Genomic DNA, 16,570 nt, shown 5'->3' on the forward strand with positions numbered 1-16,570 from the left:
CTACTTGCATCTGAAAAGACATGTTTTTGTATTTTTTTCATTAAGTGGTTGGATTTATTGTGATGATGCTTTTGATTAGGGTTTGACTGTGCAGGAGCGATTCGAATGGAAGGAAAGCATGGGCAAGGTCAGGGGGGCTAGGAGAGGCCCTAGAGGATCTCTAGCATCAGTCCACAGAAGTCTACCATGTTCGGATGCTCAGCAACCGAGTTTGCAGGCTTCTACAGGAAGTCTGCAGGGGATCCTACAGGAAACTCAGGGGTTCTACAGGAAGTCTGTGAAATTCTACAGGATGTTCGACCGTGGGAGTATTGGGAGATGGTGAAGTGATGGAGTGGTATGGGAGGATAGGTGAGATGGAGATGGAACTGGTGATGGCTCAGGAGCAGAGAAGTCAGATGGAGAAAGAGTGCATGCAGTGGGTCGATGGCTGGAAGGATGGGATCAACGAAAGGTTAAGTAAATGGAGCTATGTGAGTAATGGAAGAGCTGGAAGGTAAACGAGCTGAACAGAGCTCGGTTGAGTGGCTTTAGGTGTGGTTGGCAAGAAGAGGAAGGTAATGGAATGGTGTGGAGCAGTGTAGATGAAACAAATTGTCTTTGAATGTCACCAAAAACGAGAACTCTTTAACCTACGTTAACTATGCTATTTTGAACCAATGAACAGCAGTGCAATTTGTGAAAGAAACTCGTGCATGGAAGTGGATTGAAGAAGTAATGATCAAGACCAAAGTGCATGGATGGATCTACGACTAAAGTAACTGTTGCAGCTTGCATGGACGTGAAAAGAACTGCGTTTGATTTTGGTGGTTGGTTCAGACTACACCCCAATCCCTAACAGAGATGGCAGTGAGGTCCTTTCAACCTTTTTCTGGAGCTCCAATGAATTATAACTATCCTCTTCTAACCTACGCAACTGGAAGAAAATTCACCATAAACTAATCCTATTCAATCTCATAAAAACTAAATCAGCAGACTGTAAATTCGAATTGCATGTCAAAGTAAAGAAACGAAGTGCTGGAACGAAAGGCAAATAACATTACAACACAGAGGAGGTCTATTGCTCTCAGGTTGGGCCCTAACCTGAGAGCTATAGCTCCCTTAGAAACTCAGAATGAGATCAAAATCTGCCTGCCTTTATTCATAACCAAAAATCTGATGTCATGCCAAAACTGGCTTACAACAAGAACCAACACCGAGCTGTAGCTCGTACTTCAAAATTACAATGGTAATGCAAAAGTTCAAAAAAGCTCCTATCAGAGGCTACGGCCTCAGTATTTATGCAAAATGATAATCCAACAGGTTTCCTTGATTTGTGGAGCTCGGCTGTCCAACTGAAGGTTAAACTGCTGATCCTGTAGAACAGTTGTAACTGCTGTTCCTGTAGAACGGTTGGCTGCCTCTAAGCTCGGTGGGGAGATTGTTTGGAGCTCGGAGCTATGGTGGGAATCACGAGGAAGGTCCCCAAGACTGTGGACATCCTCTCCTAAAAACTAGCAGTGCCACCTTACTGTCTCCTTGTCTCCTTTTTCGTGGTCTTTGCTCCCTTTTAATGCCAAAAACCTGAAATCATCATGTATTAGTCACGTAGATAGAATGCCTACCCTTCTTCCTACAAACAACACGAATAAACCAAGAAATGAATCCATAAGCAATAAAAGATGAATGGTTTGAGCAAAGCAAGTAGGCCAAATGAGCCCAAATTGTACCAAAAATTGGGGCTCATCAAAGTGGAAAGGGAAGGACAAGAAGATGATAGCCACTACACATTAATGAAATGATCGAAGTAAAAACGACAACCATTGTAATATTGATGGTCACACTAAAGAAATGTTTTGAAATTACATCAAGAGATGAACAAGAAGAATCATAAGATGGATTCCAAAAATAAGAAAATTCTAGCGATAGACTGAAGTAATCAAGAAGAAATTAACTCATATGTGGATGCAAATATTTATTGGACTTTAATGCAAAAAGAGGTGAATCTGTTGGGTGTGGAGCCTGATTATCTTCTATATTCAAAGGTATCGCCACATAGGACCCCAGTTCGAAATGGGGGCGGCAACGCCGCCCGTAAAATATTCGCTACAAGGGGGGTCCGGGGGGGCGACTGCCACCTTTGGGAGCCCCCCGCTGGCGGGGGGTTTCGGGGGCATCGCCCCCAAAGCTAAAAACAGCTGTAAAATTGCCTTGTAAAATTATAGTAATTTCTAGTCAATCTGGGCCGTTCATTAGGTGAATGATCTGACGGTAGAACTTATGTTTAGTTTAGGGTTTTTTTCCCTAGAAGGAAACCCCTCTCTTGGTATGAGGGTATTGTATTTGAGGCTGTGTAATAGATGTGTATTCGGTGAGCGAGAAACAGAGAGGTGAGACTGTGAGAGAAAACAGAGGATATTACAGCGGATTTGTTGTAGGTTGTGTCTCTTCATTTTGTTGGATAATAGAAAGGAAGGACTGGCTGTTTGGGATGGATGTAACCCAAACTGGGTGAACCACGTATATCTGTGTCTCTCTTGTTTTGTGTGTTTTGTGTGTTTATATTTCTGCAATATTTTATGTGTTCCATTGCTCTGTAATATATAATTTTCTAACAACTGGTATCAGAGCCGAAGGTCTATTTGGCTGATAAACTCGCAGGAAAGAAGTGTTCCTAGTTCGAGTGGGAGCAATGGCGGAAGATGGTACATTTAGGGTCAAGAAATTTAACGGCCAAAACTTCTCGCTGTGGAAGATGCAGATGGAAGATTATCTGTTACAGAAAGATCTATACCTACCATTGGGCGGAAAAACAAAGATGCCGATGGGTATGAAAGACAAAGAATGGAACCTTCTTGATAGAAAGGCACTCAAAACAATATGGTTGTGCCTTGCTGCATCAGTCGCCTTCAACATTTCGAAGGAAACCACGACAGAGGGTTTGATGCAGACGTTGTCGAAACTATATGAAAAACCCTTGGCCTTAAACAAGGTATTTCTTATGAAATGGTTATTTAATATGAATATGTCGGAAGGTGGATCTGTTGCAAACCATTTAAATGATTTTAATACAGTTACAAGTCAGTTAAGTTCTGTAGGGGTAAACTTTGATGATGAAGTTAGAGCTTTGTTATTCTTGTGCTCATTACCAGAAAGTTGGAATGGTTTGGTAATGGCCATTAGTAACTCCGTTTCTGGATCCAGTACTTTAAAGTTTGATGATGTTGTCGGTGCTATCCTTAGCGAGGAAATGCGATGGAAAAGCTCCGGTGAGACATTGGGAAATGCTTTGAGTGCAGAGTCTAGAGGAAGAAAAATGGAAAGAGGAAAGAGCTCAGGATATCGCAGTAAATCAAGGAAAGGCAGATCCAAGTCCAGATCGGGGATAGCGTGCTGGAAATGTGGAAAGAAAGGACACCTAAAGGAAGACTGTAGATCTCGGAAGGGAAAAGAAGGAGATGCACAACAAGAAAACAATCATGAAGAAAATGTGACAGATGAGGTGTTACAAGATGCTTTGATTCTTTCTTTCGAAAATATTACTGATTCCTGGGTGGTAGATTCAAGGGCTTCATTCCATGCCACACCTGATAAGAAATACTTTCATGACTATGTTCAAGGAGATTTTGGACAAGTTCATCTGGGTGATGATAAACCCTGTAAAATCGTTGGAATGGGTAAGGTTCTTGTAAAACAACAGAATGGAAACCAATGGCTATTAAAGGAGGTAAAGCATGTTCCAGATCTGAAGAAAAATCTGATTTCAACAGGGCAGTTAGGTGGTGAAGGTTGTGTGACAACTTTCACAGATAAAGCTTGGAAGGTCACCAAAGGAGCCCTGGTAATAGCAAAAGGCGAAAAGGTTGGTACATTGTATTTATGCAATGGTATTTCTAACTTTGTTAATGATTTAACTTCCAAAGGAGCAGATGCAGCATTATGGCATCATAGGCTTGGACACATGAGTGAAAAGGGGATGAAGATTCTTCACTCAAGGAATTTGTTGCTGGGTTTGAAGAATGTTGATTTGGACTTCTGTGAGAATTGCATTTGTGGAAAACAAAAGAGAGTCAGATTTCTCAAAGTTGGGAAAGAAAAGAAGAATGAAAAATTAGAGCTTGTGCATACAGATGTATGGGGACCTGCTCAGGTATCATCTCTCGGTGGCTCTCGTTATTATGTTACTTTTATTGATGATGCAACTAGAAAAACTTGGATTTATTGTATTAAGAATAAATCTGATGTATTTGATACTTTCAAGAAATGGAAAGCTTTGGTTGAGATTGAGACAGGAATGAAATTGAAGTGTCTTAGATCAGATAATGGAGGTGAATATTGCAGCAAAGAGTTTGATAGGTACTGTTCATAGCATGGAATTCGCAGAGAGAAGACAGTTCCAAGAACACCACAAGAAAATGGTGTGTCAAAAAGGATGAACAGAACATCATGGAGCGTGCAAGGTGCATGAGATTTCATGCAGGATTGCCTTTACAGTTTTGGGCAGATGCTGTAGATACTGTTGTTTATCTAATAAACAGAGGGCCTTCAAGTTCCTTGGATGGCGGTGTTCCAGAGGAAGCATGGATAGGTAAAAAGGTAAACTACTCTATTTTAAAGCCTTTTGGTTGTGAGGCCTTTGTCCATATTGATAAAGAAAATAGAACAAAGCTTGAGGCAAAGTCAAAGAAATGTACCTTTATTGGATATGGTGTTAATGATTTTGGTTATCGCTTATATGATTACGAAAATCACAAAATCATTAGGAGCAGACATGTAATATTCAATGAAAAGGTCTTGTATAAGAATCGGTTGCAGGAAAAGAAACATGAAAAGGAAAACAAGGAATACGCAGTTCTTGATGAAATCACTGAAAAAGGAAAGGTGCCTGAAAATAATAATAATCAACAACCACAACAACAACAACAGGCATCCCAAACACCTGAAAGTGGTGTTAGAAGATCTACCAGGATAAGTAGACCCCCTGAACGATACTCTCCTTCATTATATTATTTATTGTTGACTGATTCCGGTGAACCCGAATGTTATGAAGAAGCAATGCAGGTTGAAAGCAGGAAGAAGTGAGAGGTAGCCATGGAAGAAGAGATGGACTCCTTAATGCATAACCAGACTTGGGATTTAGTCAGGTTGCCTGTAGGAAAAACTACATTGAAAAATAAATGGGTTTACAGGCTGAAGGAAGAAGATGGAGGAAAACAAAGGTATAAAGCTAGACTTGTGGTAAAGGGGTTTGCACAGAAGAAAGGTATTGATTTTGATGAAAGATTTTCTCCTGTTCTTAAAATGACTTCAATCAGAACCATTTTAAGTCTTGTAGCAACTGAATATTTGCATCTTCAGCAGTTAGATGTAAAGACAGCCTTTCTCCATGGGGATTTGGAGGAAGAGATATATATGCAGCAACCACAAGGATATGAGGTGAAAGGGAAGGAGAAACTAGTGTGCAGGTTGAAGAAGAGCTTGTATGGCTTAAAACAGGCTCCAAGGCAGTGGTATCTAAAATTTGACAAGTTTATGTCTGAACAAGGTTATACTAGATGTCACTCTGATCATTGTGTTTATTTGAAAAAGCAAAATGATGGCAGCTATATTATACTGTTATTGTATGTAGATGACATTCTTGTTGCAGGATCTAACATGCAGGAAATAAATGTGCTCAAAAGAAAATTGGCAAATTCATTTGCAATGACGGATTTGGGAGCTGCAAAACAAATCCTTGGTATGAGAATAACTAGAGACAGGAAAAACCGTAAATTAACATTGTCTCAGAATGAGTACATACAAAAGGTGTTGAAAAGATTTAACATGCACAATGCAAAACCAGTTAGTACACCTTTTGCTAGCCATTTCAAACTTAGCAAGGAAATGTGCCCAAAGACCCAAGAAGACATGGATTATATGTCTAAAGTTCCATATGCATCAGCAGTTGGAAGCTTAATGTATGCAATGGTCTGCACAAGGCCTGATATTGCACATGTAGTGGGAGTTGTAAGCAGGTACATGAACAATCCAGGAAAGGAACATTGGATGGCAGTGAAATGGATTCTCAGATATTTGAAAGGTACCACAAATCAAGCATTATGCTTTGGTGGTTCAAACATCTCCCTACAAGGATATGTTGATGTAGATATGGCAGGTGACAAAGATAATAGGAGGAGCACTACAGGATATGTATTTACTGTTGGAGGAACAACTGTCAGTTGGGTTTCAAAAATCCAAAGTGTTGTTGCACTTTCAACAACAGAAGCAGAGTATGTTGCTGCTACAGAGGCTAGTAAAGAAATGATTTGGTTACAAAGGTTTATGGGTGAATTGGGTAAGGAGCATGATATGGGCACGTTATACAGTGATAGTCAAAGTGCCATTCATCTTGCAAAGAACTCAGCATTTCATTCCAGGACTAAACACATACAGCTCAAGTACCATTTCATACGATGAGTGTTGGAAGATGGAGAGTTGAAGCTGGAAAAGATACACACTAGCCAGAATCCTGCAAATATGCTAACAAAAGTTGTAACCAGGGAGAAACTGAGAATATGCTCAGTTTCAGTTGGTCTTCAAGGATGACGATGAAGATGAGAAACAGCCAGGTCCAAAGAGGATTCATTGTCCAGCAAATGGAGCAGCAGTGGAGTTGCTACAATCAGTCTCCAAGTGGGAGATTGTTGGGTGTGTAGCCTGATTATCTTCTATATTCAAAGGTATCGCCACATAGGACCCCAGTTCGAAATGGGGGCGGCAACGCCACCCGTAAAATATTCGCTGCAGGGGGGGGGGGGGGGGGCGGGGGGGCGGCTGCGACCTTTGGGAGCCCCCCCCTGGCGGGGGGTTTCGGGGGCAGCGCCCCCAAAGCTAAAAACAGCTGTAAAATTGCCTTGTAAAAGTATAGTAATTTCTAGTCAATCTGGGCCGTTCATTAGGCGAATGATCTGACGGTAGAACTTATGTTTAGTTTAGGGTTTTTTGCCCTAGAAGGCAACCCCTCTCTTGGTATGAGCGTATTTTATTTGAGGCTGTGTGATAGATGTGTATTCGGTGAGCGAGAAATAGAGAGGTGAGACTGTGAGAGAAAACAGAGGATATTACAAGGGATTTGCTGTAGGTTGTGTCTCTTCATTTTGCTGGATAATAGAAAGGAAGGACTGGCTGTTCGGGGTGGACGTAGCCCAAACTGGGTGAACCACGTATATCTGTGTCTCTCTTGTTTTGTGTGTTTTCTGTGTTTATATTTCTGTAATATTTTATGTGTTCCATTGCTCCGCAATATATAATTTTCTAACAGAATCTAAGTATCCCTCATAATAAGGAAGATGAGATGCAATTTTTTTTCACATGAAGATACAAATGAGGAATGCCAAGGTATATGCCATTTTTTATTATGTTTTAGGGCCTATATCATAGTAGCTAACTTACTCATCAAGCTTGATTTCGAGGATCAAACTAATCCAAGCCTATACCCATTAGGGTGTGAAAAAGAGGATGCAAAAATAAAGGTCAAAAACATAATGTACGAACAAATTTATTTTTAATAGATATTTTATCGATGAAGTTTTGTTAGAATGAATACCCCTTAATGTGTGGGGTGTAGCATTTGGAATGTCCTAGATATATAGTAATGGTGCAATATTCACGTGGATAGAAAACCATTTCATCATAACGAAGGATGGGAAATCCTAAATCATCAATGCATATAAAGGTAAAGATCAAAAGTTGATTAGTTGCAGTAAGAAATATGTGCTACTTTTCTTAAGAGAGAATAATGCAAGTGATGAGTCGATAAGGGAAATTTCATTCTTGCATGGATGTACTAAATATAAAAAAAATTGTTGGAGGTGTTGAAGGGTCTACCACAAAAAAGGGGAGTGGAGAATGGGATACAATTGTTTTCCAACACCCCATTACCAAATATTGTAATAAATATATATAGTTTATTATGAAACCAGATGAAGTGAAGAAGTAGCTACACCAACTATTAGAGTAGGGAGTAATTCAACCAACAATCTAACCTTTTGGGTAACCTATAATCATCATCCCTAGAAATTATAGTAATTATAATATTTGTATCTACTATAAGGATTTGAACAATATTATAATGCTTTGAATAATATTACACTCAAGAAATGGTACCCTTTCCCTAAGATCAATGATTTGTTGGACCAACTATAACATTCTAGGGGCTTCACCAAGTTGGATCTAAAATCAAGATACCACTAAGGACATGTCAAAGGAGAATACGACCAGAAGAACACCTTCAATACATGGAAAGGTTTGTATGAATGGTGGGTGATCCCATTCAATTTATGAAACCCATTATCTACACATATAAGACTAGATAGTAATGCATTACACCCATTTTTAGTCATTCTTATGGTGTATTTGGATGATATTTTAGTTTATAAATCTACCTAATGAGCACATCTCACATTTCATGCATACGTTAAAGACTCTAAAGAAGCACCAAATGTTTTCTAACCTCAAGAAATGTTAATGTTCTTGGAAATCATTGGTGTATTTTGGATATGTGATTAATGGATGGGAAATTAAAATAGATCTTACAAATATGGAGGACATCATAAAATGTCTAGTTCCTAAAAATTTCACAAAATTTCATATCCGTTTTGGGGAAAAAAGTACTTTTTCAATTTCGTAACATCATTTTAAGTGCCTGGTGCATAAATTCAAAACATAAAAATGAGTGGTAAGATTTTTTAGTGGTAAATAACTAAAATAATTTGGTGAGGTGAAATAGAAGATCATTAAAGGGCCATTCTTTAATTAGCAAACTTCTAGGATATTTTTGAATTGGAGACAATTGCAAGTGGGTAGGACATGGGTAAAATATTAATGCAAGGAGGTGAGTCTACGTTCTACGATTTAAAAATGTTTCATGGATGAGTCTTAAACTACCCTACCTATGAAAAGGAACTTTGTGCTCTAGTACAATTTGTTAAGAAGTGGAATCTCCATTTAATGGGAAAGGAAACCATCTTCCATACAAAGTATCAATCACTATTGTATTAGTAGACTAAGAATACGTTTCAATAGACTAGAAATTACAAGTGGATGGATGGACAAAAGTATTCAACAAGACTTTGGTGAAGTTTCTGAAGGACTACATTTAGAAGCACCTAAAGACATGGGATGAAAATATTATTTATATTCAACAATTTTGTAACATAATAGTTCACATTTTCACTGTTACTGGTAAGTGATATGGACATGAAGGAGGAGTGTCAAAATACATCACTAGATATTTATTGAATGTAGAGAAGTTTTCTGAAAAGGCTAGGCAGTTCTATTTCCAACTCTAGGAAACATTGAAAATGACAGTGGAAAGGCATAAGGCTCGATATGACCAACATAAATTAGAGAAATCATTCAAAGTTGAAAAAACTATTCGTTACAACTAAGGAAATATTAAAGGGTCTTGGTAAGTAGTTAAATGCTTGCAATATGATCTCTTGAAGTATTAGGGATGGTTAGAGATAATTCCCATAGACTCAATCTGTGATTCTGTCCCCATATGTACACACTTAGTAGGGAATGTGTAGAGTTTGATTTGCGAATGAAGTGCAAGCTTGGTCTCGATGATATTTCTCCACATAACTAAAATCATGGTTTTTCTTCACCATGCATGATTATAAATTGCATATTTCCTGGGTTATAGGATTAATTTCGTGCTCTTTTTGCAGGGGCGTCATGGCTCAGATGTATGTTTGGTCAAAAGTTTCAATTAAAAACTAAGAGATGTGCCCCAATATAAACAACGTACAATGAATATGAATTACGATGATTGACAAGTGTGCCACACAAATTTTGTATCATAATTTTGATGCCAAAATCCATGCTGGGTCATATGAACACAAGATCCTTGAACAACTTTAATGGACGATGATGCTTAGTTGTGTTATATTCTTTCGATGACTAACCTTATATTAGGTTGGGTGAACCTACCTATGGTTTTCGATCCATAGTTTTGGACGTGATGGTTTTTGGTCCATGGTATTGGATGCTTCGACGTGTATAAATATGTATTATAACATTGAAAGGAACATAATGAAAAATCAAGCTGGTAGTCCCGGTTTTGGGATCCAGGGGAAATCTCTGTGTATATGTGTTTTATGTGTTATGCTCTCACATTCTTTATTTTATGTGTTTTAGAATTCATATGCAGGTAATTTCTGTACAGGGTTAAAACCTAAATTTGGTATCGGAGCTGTTTTGGCTTTAAGGGGATGCCTTTGTTGCTGAGGGGTTTTGCTCGGGCCTTTGGTAGACACTGTTCAGTGGGAGATATGCAAGATCGATTCTGGTGGTGAAAGAAGATGGCGAGCAATGGAAAGATAGAGATCGAGAAATTTAATGGTCAGAGTTTTGAGTTGTGCAAACTCAAGATGGAGGATCTGTTGGTGGATAAAGATCAGTGGATCACGGTAGATCCGGGTACTAAACCAATGGGAGTGTCCAATGAATAATGGAAGAAGCTAGATTGGAAAGCAAAGAGCACAATACGATTGTGTGTCTCAGATTTAGTATTGCTGAATGTATCAGAGGAAGCTACGGTGAAGGCTTTGTGGGACAAGTTAGGGACTTTGTACCAATCTAAGTCTCTGGTGAATAAACTGTTCCTGCGGAAAAAGCTGTATAACCCGAGGATGAAAGATGGAGACTTAGTGACAGAGCATTTGAACGCGTTTAATACTATGGTAAGTCAGTTAGCTTCTGTTCATATTAAAATTTTAGATGAAGATAAGTGCATCAGTTTGTTGTGTTCTCTACCAAATTTGTGGGATTGTCTGGTTATTGCAATAGGTAGCAATGCAACTGCCTTGCAATTTGATGAAATAATCTCATCCTTGTTGACGGATGATATGAGATGAAAAAATATGGAGAGCTAGAATGGTGATGCCTTTTCTGTAGGAGGATGATCCTAGAACAAAAAAATAAATATGTCATCGAGTGGGAGATCTAAATCTAGAGGGAAATCTAAATCTCCAGGAAAACCTGTAGAGGTGGTGTGCTGGAAATGTGGAAAGGAAGGGCACTACAAAAGGGACTGTAAATCTAAAGCTCCCGACAAAGGAAAGGGATCTAATGATGCTTCTTCTGCAGAGGCAAAAACCACCTTAGATGAAGGTGGGGATGTTTACTTGGCTTCTTCAAGTAGACATGTAGATCATGAGGCATGGTTGGTTGACTCAGGTGCATCCTTTCACTTCACTCCCCATAGAGAGTGGTTCCGCGAGTATGATAAATATGATGGTGGTGATGTATTCTTAGGGGATGATAGGAAGGCTAGAATCGTTGGTCACAGAAAAGTAAAGTTGAAGTTGCAAGGTGGAAGGGTTAGAACACTTCCGGGTGTTCTGCATATTCTTACATTAGCTAGAAATTTGATTTCTGTAAGAAATTTGGATGATGCAGGTGTAAAAACAGTGTTCGAGAAGGATACCTGCAAGATGGTTTGAGGAGCACTGGTATTGATGTGAAGTTCAAACTGGAACTTTGTACAAGCTACAAGGTAGCACTGTTGTTGATGGGTGCAACAGTTCTGTGGTCCCTGAAAGTGGAGCAGAAAATCTAGTGGTCTCTGGAGTGAAGACCATGTTGTGGCATCAAAGGCATAGACATATAGGAGAGAAGGGCCTTCGAATACTTCATGGTAAAGGTATGGTAGAAGGTATGAGTAATAGCTCTCTGGATTTTGATTTCTGTGAAAATTGTGTATATGGGAAGCAGAAACGGGTGAGTTTCCCCTCTGGTGGTAAGAGGGCGAAACATATATTAGAGCTTGTGCACAGTGATGTGTTTGGACCTGTGAAGGTTCCATCACTGGGTAAGCCTGTGTACTATGTATCATTTATAGATGACTTCTCAAGGAATACATGGATATATTTCCTTAAGAAGAAATCTGAACTCTTTGACAGGTTTAAAGAGTTTAAGGCTCTGGTGGAAAACTAGATAGAGAAGAAGATAAAGGTGCTAAGGACAGATAACAGTGGAGAGTTCTGTAGTAAGGAATTTGAAGAATTTTGTAAGAAGTGTGGTATAGCACGATAGAAGACTACACCATATACACCTCAGCAAAATGGAGTTGCAGAAAGAATGAACAAGACGTTGATGGAAAGGGTAAGAAGCATGCTTAGTGGTGCTGAGTTAGGATAGGAATTCTGGGCAAAGGCGGTGGATACAGCATGTTACCTAGTTAATAGATCACCTTCATCAGCATTGGAGGATAAGACTCCATAAGAGCTATGGATTGGTAAGAAACCTTCTCTTTCACATCTGAGGTTATTTGGATGTGATGCATATGTACATGCTCGAAATGAGAAATGAACCAAGTTGGATAGTAAATCTAAAAAGTGCATCTTTATTGGGTATAAGGATGGTTTAAAGGGTTATAAGCTTTGGAACGCATCAACAAGGAAGGTTGTGTATAGCCGAGATGTGGTGTTCAGAGAGGTGAAAGATGTTATTAAACATGAAGTCCAACCAAAGGAACCTGAGAAGATAGAGTTTGAGCTAAAGGAGGAAGAATCAAACTCTATAGAAGAGGAGGAATCAGAAGATGAAGAGCCACAAACTTCGGGTGTAAGAAGATCAGTTCGAGAAAGAAGGTAGCCAGAAAGGTATAGTCCATCTGCTTTTTGTTCAAGTTTTGCTTTATCTATTATTGATGATAATCCCAGAACTGTGAAGGAAGTAATATATTCAGAGGATGGAAAACTCTGGAAAGAGGCCATGGTTGATGAAATGGCATTTTTGCACAAAAATGAGGCTTGGGATCTGGTAGAGGCGCCAGCTGGAACGAAACCCATTGGCAGAGAATGGGTGTTTAATAAGAAGACAAATGCATAAGGAAAGGTGGAGAAATAAAAAGCTCTTTTGGTAGCAAAAGGTTACTCCCAGGTGTCGGGAATTGATTTTGGTGATATTTTTTCTCCTGTTTCCAAGGTAACTTCTATTAGGTTACTTTTATCTATTGCTACTGCTTTTGATTTTGAGGTAGAACAGATGGATGTGAAGACAACATTTCTTCATGGGGATCTGGAAGAGGAGATATACTTGAAGCAACCTGAAGCCTTTGCGGTGAAGGGTAAGAAAGAACTGGTATGCAAGTTAAAGAAGTCTCTGTATGGATTAAAATAGTCACCAAGGATGTGGTATCAGAAATTTGATACATTTATATGGGGACTTGGCTTCACCAGAAGCAAAGCAGATCATTGTGTGTATTTTAAATTAATTGGTGACCGCGTTATTTATCTGGTCTTGTATGTGGATGATATATTGTTGGTTGGAAATGACAAAGACATTATCCAAGATTTGAAGACCCAATTGTCCTCCAAATTTGACATGAAAGATCTTGGTGCTGCAAAACATATTTTGGGCATGGAAATTAAAAGAGATCGGGCAAAGAGGAAGCTCTGGTTAAACCAGAGGAAGTGTGTCAAGATAATACTGGAGAGGTTTAATATGCAGGATAGTAAATCGGTGAAGGTTCCTATTCCTGTTGGTGTAAAATTATCTGTTGAACAGTGTCCCAAGACACAAGAAGAGGAAGAGGATATGTCCCATGTTCCATATGCAAGTGCAGTCGGTAGCCTAATGTATGCAATGGTCTATACTAGACCAGACATTGCACATGCAGTGGGAGTATTGAGCAGGTTTATGTCAAAACCAGTGAAGGAGCATTCGACAGCAGTGAAGCAGGTTTTCAGGTATTTGTGTGGCACAAGTGATTATGGTTTGTGCTACCAAGGAAGACCAGGATTGGACAGAGTGTTGGATATTATAGCTTTTTTGATGCAGACTGGGCTGGAGATCTGGATTAGAGATGATCTAAAAGTGCGTATGTGTTTAACCTATTTGGAGGTGCAGTCAGTTGGATGAGTAAGAAACAATCTATAGTGGCACTATCAACAACAGAGGCAGAATATATGGAAACCACTCATGCAAGCAAGGAAGCAGCTTGGTTGCAGAGATTGTGTTCAAGTATGGGGTTAGCACAGGGAGATATAAGGATAAACTATGACATCCAAAGTTTTCTTGGCAAATAACCCTGCTTATTGTTCATAGGTAAAGCACATGTTCAATATCACTTTGTGAGGGATATGATAGAATATGAAAAGGTGTTGCTGGTAAAGGTGGACACTTTGAAGAATACTGCAGATGCATTGACAAAATCTGTGAGCTCTGAGAAGGTCTCCTGGTGTAGAGAAACAATGGGCATTTTAGGGGTGGAAAAATGACTAAGCTCTCTTGTGGCCCCCTGTGGAAAGAATACAACAAGTGGGAGAATGTTGGGTTGTGTTATATTCTTTCCATGACTAACCCACGTAGTTAGTCGAACCTACCCTATATTAGGTTGGGCGAACCTACCTATGGTTTTCGGTCCATGGTTTTGGACGCGATGGTTTTCGGTCCATGCTATTGGATGCTTCGGCATGTATAAATATGTATTGTAACATTGAAAGGAACATAATGAAAAATCAAGCTGGTAGTCCCAGTTTTGGGATCCAGGGGAAATCTCTATGTATATGTGTTTTATGTGTTATGCTCTCGCATTGTTTATTTTATGTGTTTTAGAATTCATATGCAGGTAATTTTTGTACGGGGTTAAAACCTACAGATGAGGACTTCATGGAAAATATCTACATGCTGAATTTTCCACAATATCCAAGAATCACATGATGAAATTTTGAAGATGCTAAATACATGTTGTAGATCTCACCCCTTGACTCCAGATCCAATTCAACAAGTTCTAATAATGATTTGGTTACACATTGCAATTTTTTTTTGTATTATCAAACTGATTGTTGGTTTTCTTCTTGATTGTAGGAAGTGCAAATATTGGTCAAAAGAGACCTCATCACTTATGAAGAAAGAGGTCTGAGTGCAATAGATATTCTTGGTTTCTGCCAAAGTTTCTTACTAGAAGATGTGTCATAAAGGATTACAAAAGTACTTTGGATAGTGCCATGAACAATGCATATGGGAATATTGTAAAACTGGTCAAGTTAGAAGAATAGGATTAATCCACTATACAGTCCCAACATGGGAGATGCCAATGTTGAATCCTCTAGTCAATGTGAACAACATGAAAAGATTCATTATCTAGGAAAAGAACCATCAATTTCTAGGTCAAATGGAACATCAATGAGGATATGAATAAAAATCCAATTTGCCAATTTTTAATGTGCTATTGCTGGAATTTTAGGAAAATGGTTATATTTGTTGAAATAATCAAGGGAAAAAGGGAGGGTGATGCAGGAGCATCCAACACTCTTAATTAAATGAGGAATTCAAAACGGAGCAAGGAAGATGTGGACCATTGGAGAAAAACAAGGGACAATTTTCTTTTAAAATAGAGCTAGTTTGATGGACTTAATTAAATGTAATCTGTCATATGTATGCATATAGAGAGATTAGTTGAGAGATTTGAGGAAGGGATGTGATTGGATCCTTCATAGTGATACGATCCAATTTTCCCTTATATATATATATATATATATATATATATATATATATATATATATATATATATATATATATATATATATATATATATATATATATATATATATGATAAACTTGTGTGTTCAATAGAGGGACACAAGAGAGAGTGTGACAAATAGAATTTGTGTAAACCAGAGTGGTCAAAATGTAATCAAAGGGAGCTTGTTCCTAAGGCTAAAGTGCCTTAGCTTGTAATTGTTCTGTATAATATAAAAGTGTGTTTAGTGTTGAATTTGTGTGTCTGTGTGTTGTTTCATATATAATCTAAATGTGTTAGTGTTGTGGTTTTGATCGAAAATCGATCACTGTAGGATCAATGACGATCCGAAGATATCAAGTGATTGTTATATATGAGGAGTTATCGTGTATGTAAAACAGAGTATGGAAGGAACCCTGGATGAGGCGTAAATCCATCACAAGCAAGTGAAATCAAGTTAAGGATGAAATAGACAGAGAATGCACAGGATCCGTCAGATCTCATAGATCGACGATCATCACATGGTGAAAGAGTGTGGAAGATAACCAACGAATAGGTGGTTTCTCAAGACAAAGTGGTATTTCGGGCAGACAAAAAGCTATAAGCTGTATTGAAGGGTAGTGACCCGATTCCACTAACCATTCGACACGTAGCACAAAAGTGGAGAGAGAAAACCGCTTTATCGGGCAGGTATTCTTCGTGCTCGTGTCTCACCCGAAATTGTTTTGGATTGTTAGATCAAGCGGATTTAGATCAATGGTCACAAAGTGTCATGCAAGTTGATTTATCGGGAAAAGGCATCAACCATTGATCTGATGGAAGGAGATCAATGGTGGAGATCAAGCAGATTGGTTGGTGATTAGGCTAAGCAACAATTGTCGGATCGAGTGCCAGATCGACGGTCACGATTTAAATGCTAATCACAGAGGTGAAGGGATGATTAGAGATCAGAGAGAGGAAGGAAAAACACAACGGAAAGGCAATGGATTGAGAGATGGACTTGACGATTTATGAATGTAGGTTCATTCTTTTTGAGATCCAACTTATGGGTTCAAAGTGGGTGTTTCCATGTTTCCCATG

The sequence above is a fragment of the Pinus tabuliformis genome, chromosome 9 (assembly GCF_031772625.1).
Source record: "Pinus tabuliformis cultivar Carrire ecotype Pingquan chromosome 9, CPIR1, whole genome shotgun sequence".
Taxonomy (NCBI): Eukaryota; Viridiplantae; Streptophyta; class Pinopsida; order Pinales; family Pinaceae; genus Pinus; species Pinus tabuliformis.